Source organism: Aquarana catesbeiana, linkage group LG01 (genome assembly GCF_042186555.1).
Source record: "Aquarana catesbeiana isolate 2022-GZ linkage group LG01, ASM4218655v1, whole genome shotgun sequence".
Lineage (NCBI taxonomy): Eukaryota > Metazoa > Chordata > Amphibia > Anura > Ranidae > Aquarana > Aquarana catesbeiana.
The window spans coordinates 103,945,079-103,959,470 of NC_133324.1; the positions used below are offsets into that span (position 1 = coordinate 103,945,079).

General features: G+C 44.4%; 1 long non-coding RNA gene across 1 annotated transcript in view; it reads left to right on the forward strand.

Annotated features, from left to right (window-relative positions):
- Positions 1-13,302, forward strand: part of LOC141102464 (uncharacterized) — a 103,355-nt gene extending 90,053 nt beyond the window's left edge. The window contains exon 3 of the long non-coding RNA XR_012235195.1: positions 12,525-13,302. This is a non-coding gene — a long non-coding RNA (uncharacterized lncRNA). The remainder of the gene's footprint in view (positions 1-12,524) is intronic.
- Positions 13,303-14,392: the final 1,090 nt, after the last annotated feature.

A 14,392-nucleotide genomic window follows, 5' to 3' on the forward strand; every position in this document is an offset into this window, starting at 1 on the left:
CCCTAAACCTATCTGGGCCTACTACTAACTTCCCTAATGCTGATTAGTGTCACAAATGACAACAGTGCAGAGTTCAAAGAAAAATATGAAAACTGCACTTGGTGACACAGTGACAGGGAGTGAAGGGGTTAACTATGGGGGCAATCGAGGGGTGAAAAGTGTGCCTATGTGTACTGTATCAGTGTAGTGTTGGTGCAACTTATGTTTGGATATCCCCTCTCCATGCTCTGGAATCGAAAAGGATTCCAGGACGGGAGATTACATCACTTTCCCTGCCTGTGTTTACATTACACAGGCAGGGGACAGTCTCCCATTCGCCAGAACCGATCACCAGGTCCAGGCTAAAAATAATTGGCCTGGGCATGGAGACTGATCGGTTCTGAAGCAAATTCGATTGCCACGTGTGCGCCTGACGTCCAGCTACGACGCCTCACCCAGGAGAGCCAACCTGCGCAGTATAACTGCGGCGGCTGGTTGAGAACCAGTTAACCTATATTAAACTTTTTGATTTCACGTATATCACATGTTTAACTATAGAATAAATATTTATTTCAAATATATTGAAGAACTCTGCTCTTGAAAGAAAGTATATAGTGTTTTTGCACACATTTTCCTTTATATTATGTTAATGACTAAATGGTAAAAATTAAGAAAGTCTTTTTCATAGTTTTCTCATCTAAAAATGAAATATTGAAAATGAATATTTCTTATGTATTGTTTCCAAGCAGCAGGTGGTTCAAATATGCTGTGACCGTGGTTCACAGCATGAGGTCCAGTACATCCCTGATCACCGATTCAGGTGTGGATCAGATCGGAATTTTTGTCTGAATCTGCACCTGAATCGGAACCAAAGACGCACAGGACCCCTTTTATATGCGGACCGCAGCCGCCCGATCACACTCTCCTGTCATGCGAACTGGATGCGGGGAAACCCACATCCAATTTGCATATGTGTGAACCCAGCCTAATGCCCCATACACACGAGCGGAATTTCTGTCGGAAAAATCTTGGATGTTTTTTCCGATGGAATACAGCTCAAGCTTGGCTTGCATACACGCGGTCACACAAAAGTTGTCTGAACTTTCGACCGTCAACGCGGTGACGTACAACACTACAATGACCTGAGAAAATGAAGTTCAATGCTTCCGAGCATGTGTCAAATTGTTTCCAAGCATGCGTGTTTTTTTGCGCGTCGGAGTTGCATACAGACGAACGGAATTTCCGTCAAGAACTTTTTCCGTGGGGGCGTGTCCGGATGTGAGTGGAGAAGGACGTGTGAGAGAGGAGCTCCAGAAATCCGTACAATAATCCGTAGCCATCCGTGCATAAAGGCACTTAATTCAACCAGAAATTGGCCTGGGCATGGAGACTGATCGGTTCTGAAGCAAATTCGATTGCCACGCGTGTGCCTGACGTCCAGCTACGACGCCTCACCCAGGAGAGCCAACCTGCGCAGTATAACTGTGGCGGCTGGTTGAGAACCGGTTAACCTATATTAAACTTTTTGATTTCACGTATATCACATGTTTAACTATAGAATAAATATTTATTTCAAATATATTGAAGAACTCTGCTCTTGAAAGAAAGTATATAGTGTTTTTGCACACATTTTCCTTTATATTATGTTAATGACTAAATGGTAAAAATTAAGAAAGTCTTTTTCATAGTTTTCTCATCTAAAAATGAAATATTGAAAATTAATATTTCTTATGTATTGTTTCCAAGCAGCAGGTGGTTCAAATATGCTGTGACCGTGGTTCACAGCATGAGGTCCAGTACATCCCTGATCACCGATTCAGGTGTGGATCAGATCGGAATTTTTGTCTGAATCTGCACCTGAATCGGAACCAAAGACGCACAGGACCCCTTTTATATGCGGACCGCAGCCGCCCGATCACACTCTCCTGTCATGCGAACTGGATGCGGGGAAACCCACATCCAATTTGCATATGTGTGAACCCAGCCTAATGCCCCATACACATGAGCGGAATTTCCGTCGGAAAAATCTTGGATGTTTTTTCCGATGGAATACAGCTCAAGCTTGGCTTGCATACACGCGGTCACACAAAAGTTGTCTGAACTTTTGACCATCAACGCGGTGACGTACAACACTACAATGACCTGAGAAAATGAAGTTCAATGCTTCCGAGCATGCGTCAAATTGTTTCCAAGCATGCGTGTTTTTTTGCGCGTCGGAATTGCATACAGACGAACGGAATTTCCGTCAAGAACTTTTTCCGTGGGGGCGTGTCCGGATGTGAGTGGAGAAGGACGTGTGAGAGAGGAGCTCCAGAAATCCGTACAATAATCCGTAGCCATCCGTGCATAAAGGCACTTAATTCAACCAGAAATTATAACCTGCCTGTCCATCTAAATACTCCGCTGCTGTCTGAGGGTATATTGGACGTGATCCGGCCGGAAAGACGAGGATTCCTGCAGGCCCGCGGCCGCCGCCATCTTTCCAGCTTCCATCCTGCTGAAAGGAGCTGTTTCTGGCCGGGGAGAGAGGTAGGGGACTTCCATCAGCATCCAGTAAACCCTCCTGTGTGTCCGGCGGGGTCCGGGGGTCTGTTGGGCCGCCAAAATCGCCTGTGGAGGCTGCGGCCTGGTGCGGCCTAGTGCGGCCTAGTGAAGCCTGCCGAGCACCAGACTTTCCTACGCCGCTGGCCCGCGGAGGAGCGCCGCGGTCGGCGCGGCCTGCAATCTGGAGTGCGGTTGTTGTCCCCGGCCACCCCATCATCCTAAAAGCTGAAGTGCCTGACAGAGATTGCTTGTGAGAGCAAGCCACAGAGTCCAGGAGCCCAGCATCCTATACACCCTCCTGATCCCAATTCCGGCTCTCTGGCTAAATCACCTGTACTGCCTGCTCTGCTGTAGGGTGGACTATTGGAGTCGGGGGCACATGTTGAATCATTCGATGCCATCCAGGAGATCGGGAAAGAAACAGCCGCCTCCTAAGAAACAGAGCCCGGCAGTGACACGTGCGGCGGTCGTCGGCCCTCAGGTGTAGACAGATCAGCGGCCACGTTGACGGCGCTGCAGCTTCTCAGAGATATGGAACAAAACGAGGGAGACCTGCGGCGGCCCTCGGGTGTGGGGCAGTCAGAAGCTACCGACTCCACTGCAGCTATCCTGACGGCCATTGAGGAGAGTAAAACTATGGTTATGGGGAGGATAGACACATTGGACATGGAGTGTGGCCTTATCCGACAAGACATGGACAAGTTTAGAGGCCGTGTCACTGCCGCTGAGAATGGCATCTCCGACCTAGAGGATACTACGGCTACTACCTCTCGGAATGTCGCTGACTTGCAACGCACAGTAAAGACTCTGATGGCGCGGTCCAAAGACGCCAAAAATAGACTGCGGCGCAATAATGTGCGCATGATGTGCCTTCCTGAGGGTGCGGAGGGTTCACAACCAGCCAGCTTTGCTGAAAACTTCTTTAAAGATATCCTTGATTTGCAGCAAGTTTCCTCAGCATACATTGTGGAACGGGCTCACAGGGTCCCATCGGGCCCGAGACCGCAGGGTGCCTTTCCCAGACCATTCCTGGTACGGTTTCTCAATTACAGAGATAGAGATCTCATCCTTGCTGAAGCTCGGAAGAAACCACAGCTCCGGTTTGAAAATACCACCCTGCATTTCTTCCTGGATTTTTCCCCAGAGCTGCAGAGGCGCCGTCGCACGTTTGTGGAGGTTTGGAAGAGACTACGGGAAAAGGGGCTCAAATATAGCATGCTGTACCCCAGTAAGCTTCGCGTTGAACACCGGGGCTCTGTGAAATTCTTTGAAGCCCCCTCGTATGTCTCAAACTGGCTGGATACCCTGGATTGAAGTGAATCAGCACCTGTATTTTATGTTATATAAAAAAAATTTTTTTCTTTTTTCATTTTTACCAAAATCCGGTGCAATGAAGGCTGTCGGCACTTAGGCGGATACATATGCTTTAAATTTACTCTCCTTCATTAGTGCTTTATGGCCTCGTGTGGGCTGAACTGGGCTCCTCGATCCGTACCCTATGGGGCTCCAGGAGGACACAAGCAAAGAACTTCTAAACTTGCTGAACAGTTCTGCACACGGTTAAGTACTCCCAGTTGGTATTTTTGTTCTCCCCCTTTTTGGGAGTTTTTGGGACTAAGCCACATACCAGTGGTGGGGGGTTCCTTTTTTTTTTTTTTTGGTTTCTGGTATAATGGCAGTAGGGGATAGTTTTACCACTCACAGGGAGGAATATGTATAGTTTATATGTGGCATTGGTCTAGTGTTTTTAAGAGTACTTGCAGTTTGAACAAAGCACTGCACTCAGGCTCCTGCTATTTAATATTATGTTTACAGGTTAATGGCTAAGTGTGCAACAATTGTCTCCTGGAATGTGAGAGGACTGAATAACAAGTATAAAAGAGCATCAATATTTCAGTTCCTTAAACAGTTCAAGCCGCATATCACCTTCCTGCAAGAGACCCATCTAGATGGTAGTAGGGTCTTGGCTATGCGCAGACCCTGGGTCCAAAAAGCTTTACATGCCACTTTTTCCACGTTCGCCAGAGGCGTCTCAATTCTTATAAGCAAGGCCCTGCCATGTACCATACATCAGGTGTTCTCGGATGCGGGGGGTAGATATGTGGCTGTTCTTTTAGATGTTTATCATTATAAAATGCTACTGGTGAATGTATACCTGCCTCCTCCTGTAAATGTGCAAATATTATATGATTTGTTTACCAGATTGGCTCCCTTTGCTCACCTCCCTCTTGTACTGATGGGTGATTTCAACGCTATTTTAGATGCGTTGGACTCCTCAAATCCAGGGAGAGTGGGGTCTGGTGATCTATCCTGGGCCTCGGTGACTGGGTTGACAGAGCTGTGGCGAGCTAGGAACCCATCTTGCAGAGCCTACTCTCATGTCTCACTGACCCACCGCTCGTCGGCCAGGATAGATATGGCGTTTGGGAACCAGGCCTTGTTACCGTTTGTGAAGGACATAGCTTACCTGGCAGGGGGTATATCTGATCATTGCCCTCTGTCCCTTGATCTCAGTCTCTCGACTAGAAGGGGGGCAGGGGGGTGGCGGCTGTCCCCAGGATGGTTGCAAAATGAGCAGGTATCTTCACACTTACAGGAATCTATCGCCTCCTACTGGACAGCTAATGAGAATACAGCGGACCCTCCGATGGTCTGGGATGCATTTAAGGCAGTGATAAGGGGGGAATGTATTTCTGCAATAAAAACTGAAAGGGTGGCTCATAACGCTGAGGTCGCCAGGTTACAGGAAGATGAGAGGGAATGTGCGGGGAGACATGCTGGCAGTCCTTCTGAGTCCACATATTTGTCTCTGATGGTGGCTAGGCATATTCTCTCTCTGCATTTCTCGGATCTGGCCCATACCGAGTTGGGACACAGGGCGAACTCAGTTTTTGCAGAGGGTGACAAAAATGGGAAGTTACTGGCAAGACTGGTGGCAGTTGATAATCAAATAACGAACATCCCGGTAGTTAGAGGGCAGGATGGTAATATGATTAGTGACCCTTTAGGTATATTGGAGGAATTTAGAGACTTCTTTTCTAAACGTTATGCTCCTATACCAAGATATGATCATGCTGATTTGAATGCTCTCCTGGATAAGCTGGCCCTCCCGAGTTTATCTGAGACTGACCAGGTGGAACTAGATAGTAAAATCACTAACACAGAGATAATTGCAGCTATTTTTTGACTTCCCGCCCTGTAAAGCTCCGGGACCGGATGGCCTCCCCGCAGATTTTTATAAAAGCTATGCTGACGAAATAGCCCTGAGACTGAACACACTTCTGACCAAATGTTTAGAACTATATAGTCTTCCAGCCTCTATGCTGGATGCCTATATGATGTTATTGCTGAAACCGGGTAAAGATCCTTTGGATTGTTCTTCATACAGGCCCATCTCCCTCTTAAACACGGATCTGAAGATTCTGAAGAAGGTATTGGCCAACAGACTAGTCAGGGTGATCCCCTCCTTGGTCAATATTGACCAGACGGGTTTCATGCCAGGAAGGTCCACTGACACTAATTTGAGAAGGTTGCTCACCCACCTCCAGCTACCGGGGCCTGAGGACGGAACCAGAATTATTGTTTCGATTGACATAGAAAAGGCGTTCAATTCAATTGATTGGTCGTACATGTTCCGGGTACTGGAGGTTCCACAGTGAGTATAACAAGCATGCTTTACTGCATATACAGACTGATTTTACTGTTGTGGGTTTAGTAACACTATAACAAATAATGCCAAATAATGCTTGTTGATCCTGCCAGTAATCCAGTGAGCTTCTATCCTTGTCTCAGCAGTGTTATCACTCCTGCCCAGTTCACCCATGTGAACTACAGCACACACCCCCTCCCATTATATTATGGAAATGTGGGGACAGAGAGGAGTTCTATAATACAAACAAAGCAAGGCGACTTTATTAAGACTAGAGCTAACAGAATCCAGAGCAGATATGCATGGCAATCAGTGTTTAGTTTTCATTTTGAAAGCCTAACTGAATAGGCTGAAGCTAGAAGCTGATTGGTTACTATGCACAGATGCTCCACATTCTGTCAGATCCAAATTTCGGAAATGCCTCCCAATCTTTCCTAGGGTGATAATGCTACCCCACCATAGTTACAGTGAGTGAGTTAGTGTTGTCACCTTAAGACTCCATTTATACATGTGACAGATTGTGCTGTCTGTTTAAAATGCGACCACTTGAGCTCCGGAAGGTTTTACCCTCTTCATGACCAGAGCATTTTTGCTATTCAGCACTGCGCTTCTTTGACTGGCAAATGCAATTTATATAATTTTTTTCACTTAAATAGAGCTTTCTTTTGGTGATATTTGATCACTACTGGCTTTTTATTGTTTATTATATATAGAAAAAAGTCCCAAAATTTTGAAAAAAAAACATTTTCTACTTTTTGTAAAAACGTATCAAATAAAATCAAATTTCTTCATAAGTTTTGGCCAACATATATTCTGCAACATGTCTTTATTAAAAGAAAATCACAATAAGTGTACATATAGCGTCTACAAACTATGATGTAAATATTTGAAAATTGATCAATCCTGATGTACTGACAGCCTCTTGAGGCCTCAGAATGAAAGTACCCTCCAAATCACCTCAGACAGTCTGATGCCTTTAGTAAGAGGCATGGTGAGTTTTTTTGAAGTAATTTTTGGGGAAAAAAGTAAAAATAATTTTTGATTAAATTTTTTAAACATTTTTAAAACTTTTTTTTCATTATTTTTTCCAATTTTTTATTTTTTTTTTTTTTACATGCTGTCATCAGAAGAGCTCAGTATCACTATAGTGACACTGTACTACTCTTGGGAGGTGATCAGGAATTATTTATTTATGCTGTTATTGCTTATACAGTGATAGTTTTAGCTTTCGTGAGTGGGTTAACCATTCATGAACAGCTTGCTTAGGGTTATGATCTGTGATTGGGTAAGCTAATTACATGGTACAGGTAGCCAGGTAACCATATGATTGCTTTGGGCCAGTTACAGATCACAACATTAAAGTGGAGGGCCACCCTGCAAAAAAAAATGTCACCAAAAATCCTAAAAAAAATAAAAAAAAAACATTTGAAAAAAAAAAATTTTTTAAAACTTACCTGAACCCTTGTTGCTAGGCAGTCTTCCTAATTTGCCTCTTCCTATTCCGTGGCATGTTCTGCTCCTAGCTGAGTGGCCCCGTTGCCTTCTGGGAACTGTGTGTGTTCCCAGAAAACCACGGGGCCATTCACAGATTGCTGCGCCGCTCATGCGTGCGCAGTAAGACACTGGCAGTGAAGCCGCAAGGCTCCACTGCCTGTTTCCCTTACTAAGGATGGCGGCGCCGGGATCCGAGAGCCGAGGGACGGGTGTTTGTAGCTGCTGACTGTTACATTTTTTTTTCAGGGACGGAATCCCGCTTTAAACAAGCTGTTCGTGGAAGGAAAGCCATTCATGACAGGTTGTTTACATTGTAATCATGTGATCGCATGATACCTGGTTATCAGATACCAGTAACAGCAAACAGTAATCTAGCAGACACAGTGGTCACAGGAGGTATGTGCTGGCGCTCCTAACCCGGAAGCAGCTCAATCACGTATATTCAGTGAGGAAAATAATTATCTGATCCTCTGCAGATTTTTTAAGTTGGCCAACTTACAAAGAAATGAAGGGTATATAATTTTTTATCATAGGTGTATTTTAAATGTTAGAGACAGAATATCAACCATATTATTCCAGAAAAAAACACATAATACAAATGTTATAAACTGAGTTTCAGTTCAGTGAGTAAAATAAGTATTTGATCCCCAAGCAAAACACGACTTAGTGCTTGGTGGATGTGTTGTGTTTGTTAAAAATATGATTTTTTTTATATTAATCAGACATAAGATAAATGGGACAATATTACAATAGTGAGTTGGTCAGATTACTGTCAGTTTTTTGGCTTGAGTAGCTTTCTCAAAAAAATGCTGTTTTATACAATGGGGACAGATATCATTGTTGTATTCAACTGACAGTTCAATTAACAGGCTATTGTCTCTATAGCAACAGGTAAGACATTACTTGTTTGAGATTCTTTCAGCTTTCAAACTGAAAGAATGACTGTTAAATTACTGTCTTGATTTGAGTAGACAATGGTACGTAGATACCATTTTTGTATTCAATTGACAGTTTTCAACAGTCCATTGTTTCTACAGCTACAGTAAACAGGTATGTTTTCTGTTGTTTGGTAACTATGGTAAGCAGCCTGACACATAAAAGGGCTGAGTAGTAGGGATGAGCTTCGAGTTCGAGTCAAACTCATGTTCGACTCGAACATCGGCTGTTCTCAAGTTCGCCGAACAGCTAACAATTTGGGGTGTTCGCGGCAAATTCGAATGCCGCGGAACACCCTTTAAAAGTCTATGGGACAAATCAAAAGTGCTAATTTTAAAGGCTTATATTCATGGTATTGTCATAAAGTGTTTGGGGACCTGGGTCCTTCCCCAAGGGACATGGATCAATGCAAAAAAAAGTTTTAAAAACGGCCATTTTTTCGGGAGCAGTGATTTTAATAATGCTTAAAGTGAAACAATAAAAGTGTAATATCCCTTTAAATTTTGTACCTGGGGGGTGTCTATAGTATGCCTGTAAAGGGACGCATGTTTCCTGTGTTTAGAACAGTCTGACAGTAAAATGACATTTCAAAGGAAAAAAAGTCATTTAAACTACTCGCAGCTATTAATGAATTGCCGGTCCGAAAATACACATAAAAGTTCATTGATAAAAACGGCATGGGAATTCCCCACAGGGGAACCCTGAACCAAAATTTAAAAAAAAAATTACGTGGGGGGGTCCCCCTAAATTCCATACCAGGCCCTTCAGGTCTGGTATGGATATTAAGGGGAACCCCGGCCAAAATAAAAAAAAAAATGGTGTGGGGTCCCCCTCAAAATCTATACCAGACCCTTCAGGTCTGGTATGGGTTTTAAGGAGAACCCCGCGCCAAAATTTAAAAAAAAACCGGCGTGGGGTCCCCCCAAAAATCCATACCAGACCCTTATCCCAGCATGCAACCTGGCAGGCTGCAGGAAAAGAGGGGGGGACAAGAGAGCGGCCCCCCTCCTGAACCGTACCAGGCCACATGCCCTCAACATTGGGAGGTGCTTTGGGGTAGCCCCCCAAAACACCTTGTCCCCATGTTGATGAGGACAAGGGCCTCATCCCCACAACCCTGGCCGGTGGTTGTGGGGGTCTTCGGGCGGGGGGCTTATCGGAATCTGGAAGCCCCCTTTAACAAGGGGACCCCCAGATCCCGGCCCTCCCCCCTGTGTGAAATGGTAAGGGGGTACTTATACCCCTACCATTTCACTAAAAAAGTGTCAAAAATGTTAAAAATTACAAGAGACAGTTTTTGACAATTCCTTTATTTAAATGCTTCTTCTTTCTTCTATCTTCTTTCTTCTATCTTCCTTCGGTTTCTTCCTCCATCTTCTTCTTCTGGTTCTTCTGGTTCTTGCTCTGGTGTTCTCGTCCGGGATCTTCCTCCGTGGCATCGGCGTCTTCTTTTCTTCTTCTCTGGGCCGCTCCGCATCCATGATGGCATGGAGGGAGGCTCCCACTGTGTGACGCTTCTCCTCTTCTGACGGTTCTTAAATAATGGGGCCGGGCCACACGTTGACCCCGCCCCCCTCTGACACACAGGGACTTGACAGGACTTCCCTGTGGCATTCCCCGTGACACCACAGGGAAGTCCCGTCAAGTCACCGTGCGTCAGAGGGGGGCGGGGTCACCAGGTGGCCCTGCCCCCCCATTATTTAAGAACCGTCAGAAGAGGAGAAGCGTCACACAGCGGGAGCCTCCCTCCATGCCATCATGGATGCGGAGCGGCCCAAAAAGAGGATGAAGACAAGAAGATGAAGAGAAGAAGATGAAGAGAAGATGAAGAGAGAAGTGTCACACAGCGGGAGCCTCCCTCCATGCCATCATGGATGCGGAGCGGCCCAAGGAGAAGAAGGGAAGAAGACACCGACACCGCGGAGGAAGATGCCGGACGAGAACACCGGAAGAAGAAACAGAAGAACCAGAAGAAGAAGAAGATGGAGGAAGAAACCGAAGGAAGATAGAATAAAGAAGAAAGAAGCATTTAAATAGAGGAATTGACAAAAACTGTCTCTTGTCATTTTTAACATTTTTGACAGTTTTTTTTGTGAAATGGTAGGCCCTTACCATTTCACACAGGGGGGAAGGCTGGGATCTGGGGGTCCCCTTTTAAAGGGGGCTTCCAGATTCCGATAACAACCCGCCCGCAGATCCCACAACCACCGGCCAGGGTTGTGGGGATGAGGCCCTTGTCCTCATCAACATGGGGACAAGGTGTTTTGGGGGGCGTGGTAGCCTGGTACGGTTCAGGAGGGGGGGTGCTCTCTCGTCCCCCCTCTTTTCCTGCGGCCTGCCAGGTTGCGTGCTCGGATAAGGGTCTGGTATGGATTTTTAGGGGGACCCCACTCCATTTTTTTTTAATTTTGACACGGGGTTCCCCTTAAAATCCATACCAGACCTGAAGGGTCTGGTATAGATTTTGAGGGGGACCCCACGCCATTTTTTTAAAAAATTTTGGCCGGTGTTCCCTTTAATATCCATACCAGACCTGAAGGGCCTGGTATGGAATTTAGGGGGACCCCCACGTCATTTTTTTTTAAAATTTTGGTTCGGGGTTCCCCTGTGGGACCGGCAACTCATTAATAGCCGCGAGTAGTTTTAAATGACTTTTTTTCCTTTGAAATGTCATTTTGCTGTCAGACTGTTCTAAACACGGGAAACATGCGCCCCTTTACAGGCATACTATAGACACCCCCCAGGTACGAAATTTAAAGGGATATTACACTTTTATTGTTTCACTTTAAGCATTATTAAAATCACTGCTCCCGAAAAAACGGACATTTTTAAAACTTTTTTTTGCATTGATCCTTGTCCCCTGGGGCAGGACCCAGGTCCCCAAACACTTTTTATGACAATACCGTGAATATAAGCCTTTAAAATTAGCACTTTTGATTATTCATGTTCGTATCCCATAGACTTTAACGGTGTTCGCGTGTTCAAACAAATTTTTTGCTTGTTCGCAAGTTCTGGTGGGAACCGAACAGGGGGGTGTTCGGCTCATCCCTAGTGAGTAGGGACACACACACACACCATCATGCTGTAACATCAGAAGCCACCCGTGATGGAAGAACAGTGCCTGGCGCTCCAGAAAAATCGATGCCAATGGAGATCACGAACATACAGTAACAGAAGATAAGTAACATTTAAGTGTATTTGTACTATTATAGACCATAGGCTGTTCAGTTTGAACAGAAATGGGTTCTGGACAGCCGCACTCTTGAAAATAGCCTTGTTTATTTGGAAAGATTCACATCAAAATCAAAGGTAACAGCAGACAAAAAAGAGCTGACGTTTTGCATTAACGTTAGTGCTTACTCATAGCTCATGTTATTAATAGCCAAAAGCACACCATATGAGAGGATGGTAGGGGCTGGGGCACAGATTCCACAGCTGGAGTGCAGAGTTCAGTATTTATGTAAGGTTCCTGAAAGAACAGGGCTTAACAGATACCATGTTATTGCTTCCCATGACATAGAAACCAAGAGTGATGTATCTGAAGCTGAAGCCTATATAGGAATGAGAGGAAATCTGGCAGGAAGGTTTGAAGTTACATTTGCATTGACAGAAAGCTTCAAGACAGTGGCTGGGACTTTGACTGGTTAGTGGATATTTCTCAGCAAGAGTGGAAAGTGAGGCTACATAACAGCAAACCTTCCATAAATAGCAGTGATCTTCTGGGAAATATGAGTATATTTCCTCTCCTTCCTATTGATGTTCTTTGGGAGGGTCAGAAGTGGGTACAGGCAGGGGGCAAAGTGTTAGTCAGATATCCAAGCAAGAAGCCACTTAGAGGAGAGATTTTAGCTGAAGGGCCTGGATCTACTGTTTATGTATTATTAGAAGGAGCAGATAATCCGCTTCGTTTTCCACTCCACAGGCTGACTCCAATTTGATCCATAGGACATGATGGAAAGAATGACGGAAGATCGCAAGAGCTGCGGAGAGCAAGGCCTTTGATGTATTAAAAGCCTGGACTTGTTTCTAAAGAACTTTAGAATGGACTTTCTAATGACTTTTTAAAGACTGAAACACCTTCTAAATGACAGAAATATGGGAGGTGTTGCAAACAAGGAAAATGAATGTTTAAAATGAGTTTTCATAGTAATTAAGTCATTTTCCGTATGGAGTCTGAAAGAAAAAAAAAATCTAGGGCGGAATGTGTTGCATTTGTTAAAAATATGATTTTTCTATATTAATCAGACATAAGATAAATGGGACAATATTACAATAGTGATTTGGTCAGATTACTGTCAGTTTTTTGGCTTGAGTAGATTTCTCAAACAAATGCTGTTTTATACAATGGGGGCAGATATCATTGTTGTATTCAATTGACAGTTCAATTAACAGGCTATTGTCTCTATAGCTGCAGTAAACAGGTAAGACATTACTTGTTTGAATTTCTTTCAGCTTTCAAACTGAAAGAATGACTGTTAAATTACTGTCTTGGTTTGAGTAGACAATTGTACGTAGATACCATTTTTGTATTCATTTGACAGTTTTCAACAGTCCATTGTTTCTACAGCTACAGTAAACAGGTATGTTTTCTGTTGTTTGGTAACTATCGTAAACAGCCTGACACATAAAAGGGGTGAGTAGAAGAACAGTGCCTGACGCTCCAGAAAAATCGCTGCCAATGGAGATCACGAACATACAGTAACAGAAGATAAGTAACCTTTAAGTGTATTTGTACTATTATAGACCATAGGCTGTTCAGTTTGCTAGGCATTTTGCTTGTTATAGATATCTGTCAGTCGTATTGTATTCCTAATATTGTAATAGTTTTGTATGTACAGCATCTTTGTATAGTAAAAGCACATTTACACACTGCAGAAATCTCAGCTTCCTTGCTTATACCACAGAGTAACCTTGCTAGATAGACGCAAGAAAAACAGTGGAGAAACCCTTGTTGGCAAGCACAGAGGTAAGATGTTTCTTGTAGTTGGTTACCAGGTTTGCACACATCTCAGGAGGGATTTTGGTCCACTCTTCTTTACAGATCTTCTCTGAATCCTTAAGGTTTCTCGGCTGTTGCTTGGGAACTCGAAGTTTCAGCTCCCTCCATAAATTTTCTATAGGATTAAGGTCTGGAGACTGGCTAGGCCACTCCATGACCTTAATGTGCTTCTTTTTGAGCCCCTCCTTTGTTGCCTTGGCGGTATCTTTTGTGTTATTGTCATCTTGGAAGACCCATCCATGACCCATCTTCAGTGTTCTGGCTGTGGAAAGAAGGTTCTCATCCAAAATTTTACAATACATGGCCCCGTCCATTGGCCCCTCAATGTGGCAAAGTCAGCCTGTACCTTTAGCAGAGAAACAGCCTCAAAGCATAATGTTTCCACCTCTGTGCTTGACTGTGTTCTTAGGGTGATAGTCAGCATTTTTCTTCCTCCAAACACAGTGAGTTGAGTAAATGCCAAAAAGCTCAATTTTGGTCTCATCTGACCACAGCACTTTCTCCCAATCCTTCTCTGAATCATTTAGTTGTTCATTGGCAACTTCAGATGGGCCTGGGCATGTGCCTTCTTGGGGAGGGGATCTTGCGGGTGCTGCAGGATTTCAGTCCATGGCGGCGTATTGTGTTACCAATGGTTTCTTTGGTGACTGTGGTCCCAACTACCTTAAGATCATTCACAAGCTCCTCCCGTGTAGTTCTGAGCTGAGCCCTCACTTTTCTCATGATCATCCTTACCAGAGGCGGCTCTAGACTTTGTGAGGCCTTAGACAAAACTTAGACACGAGGCCCCC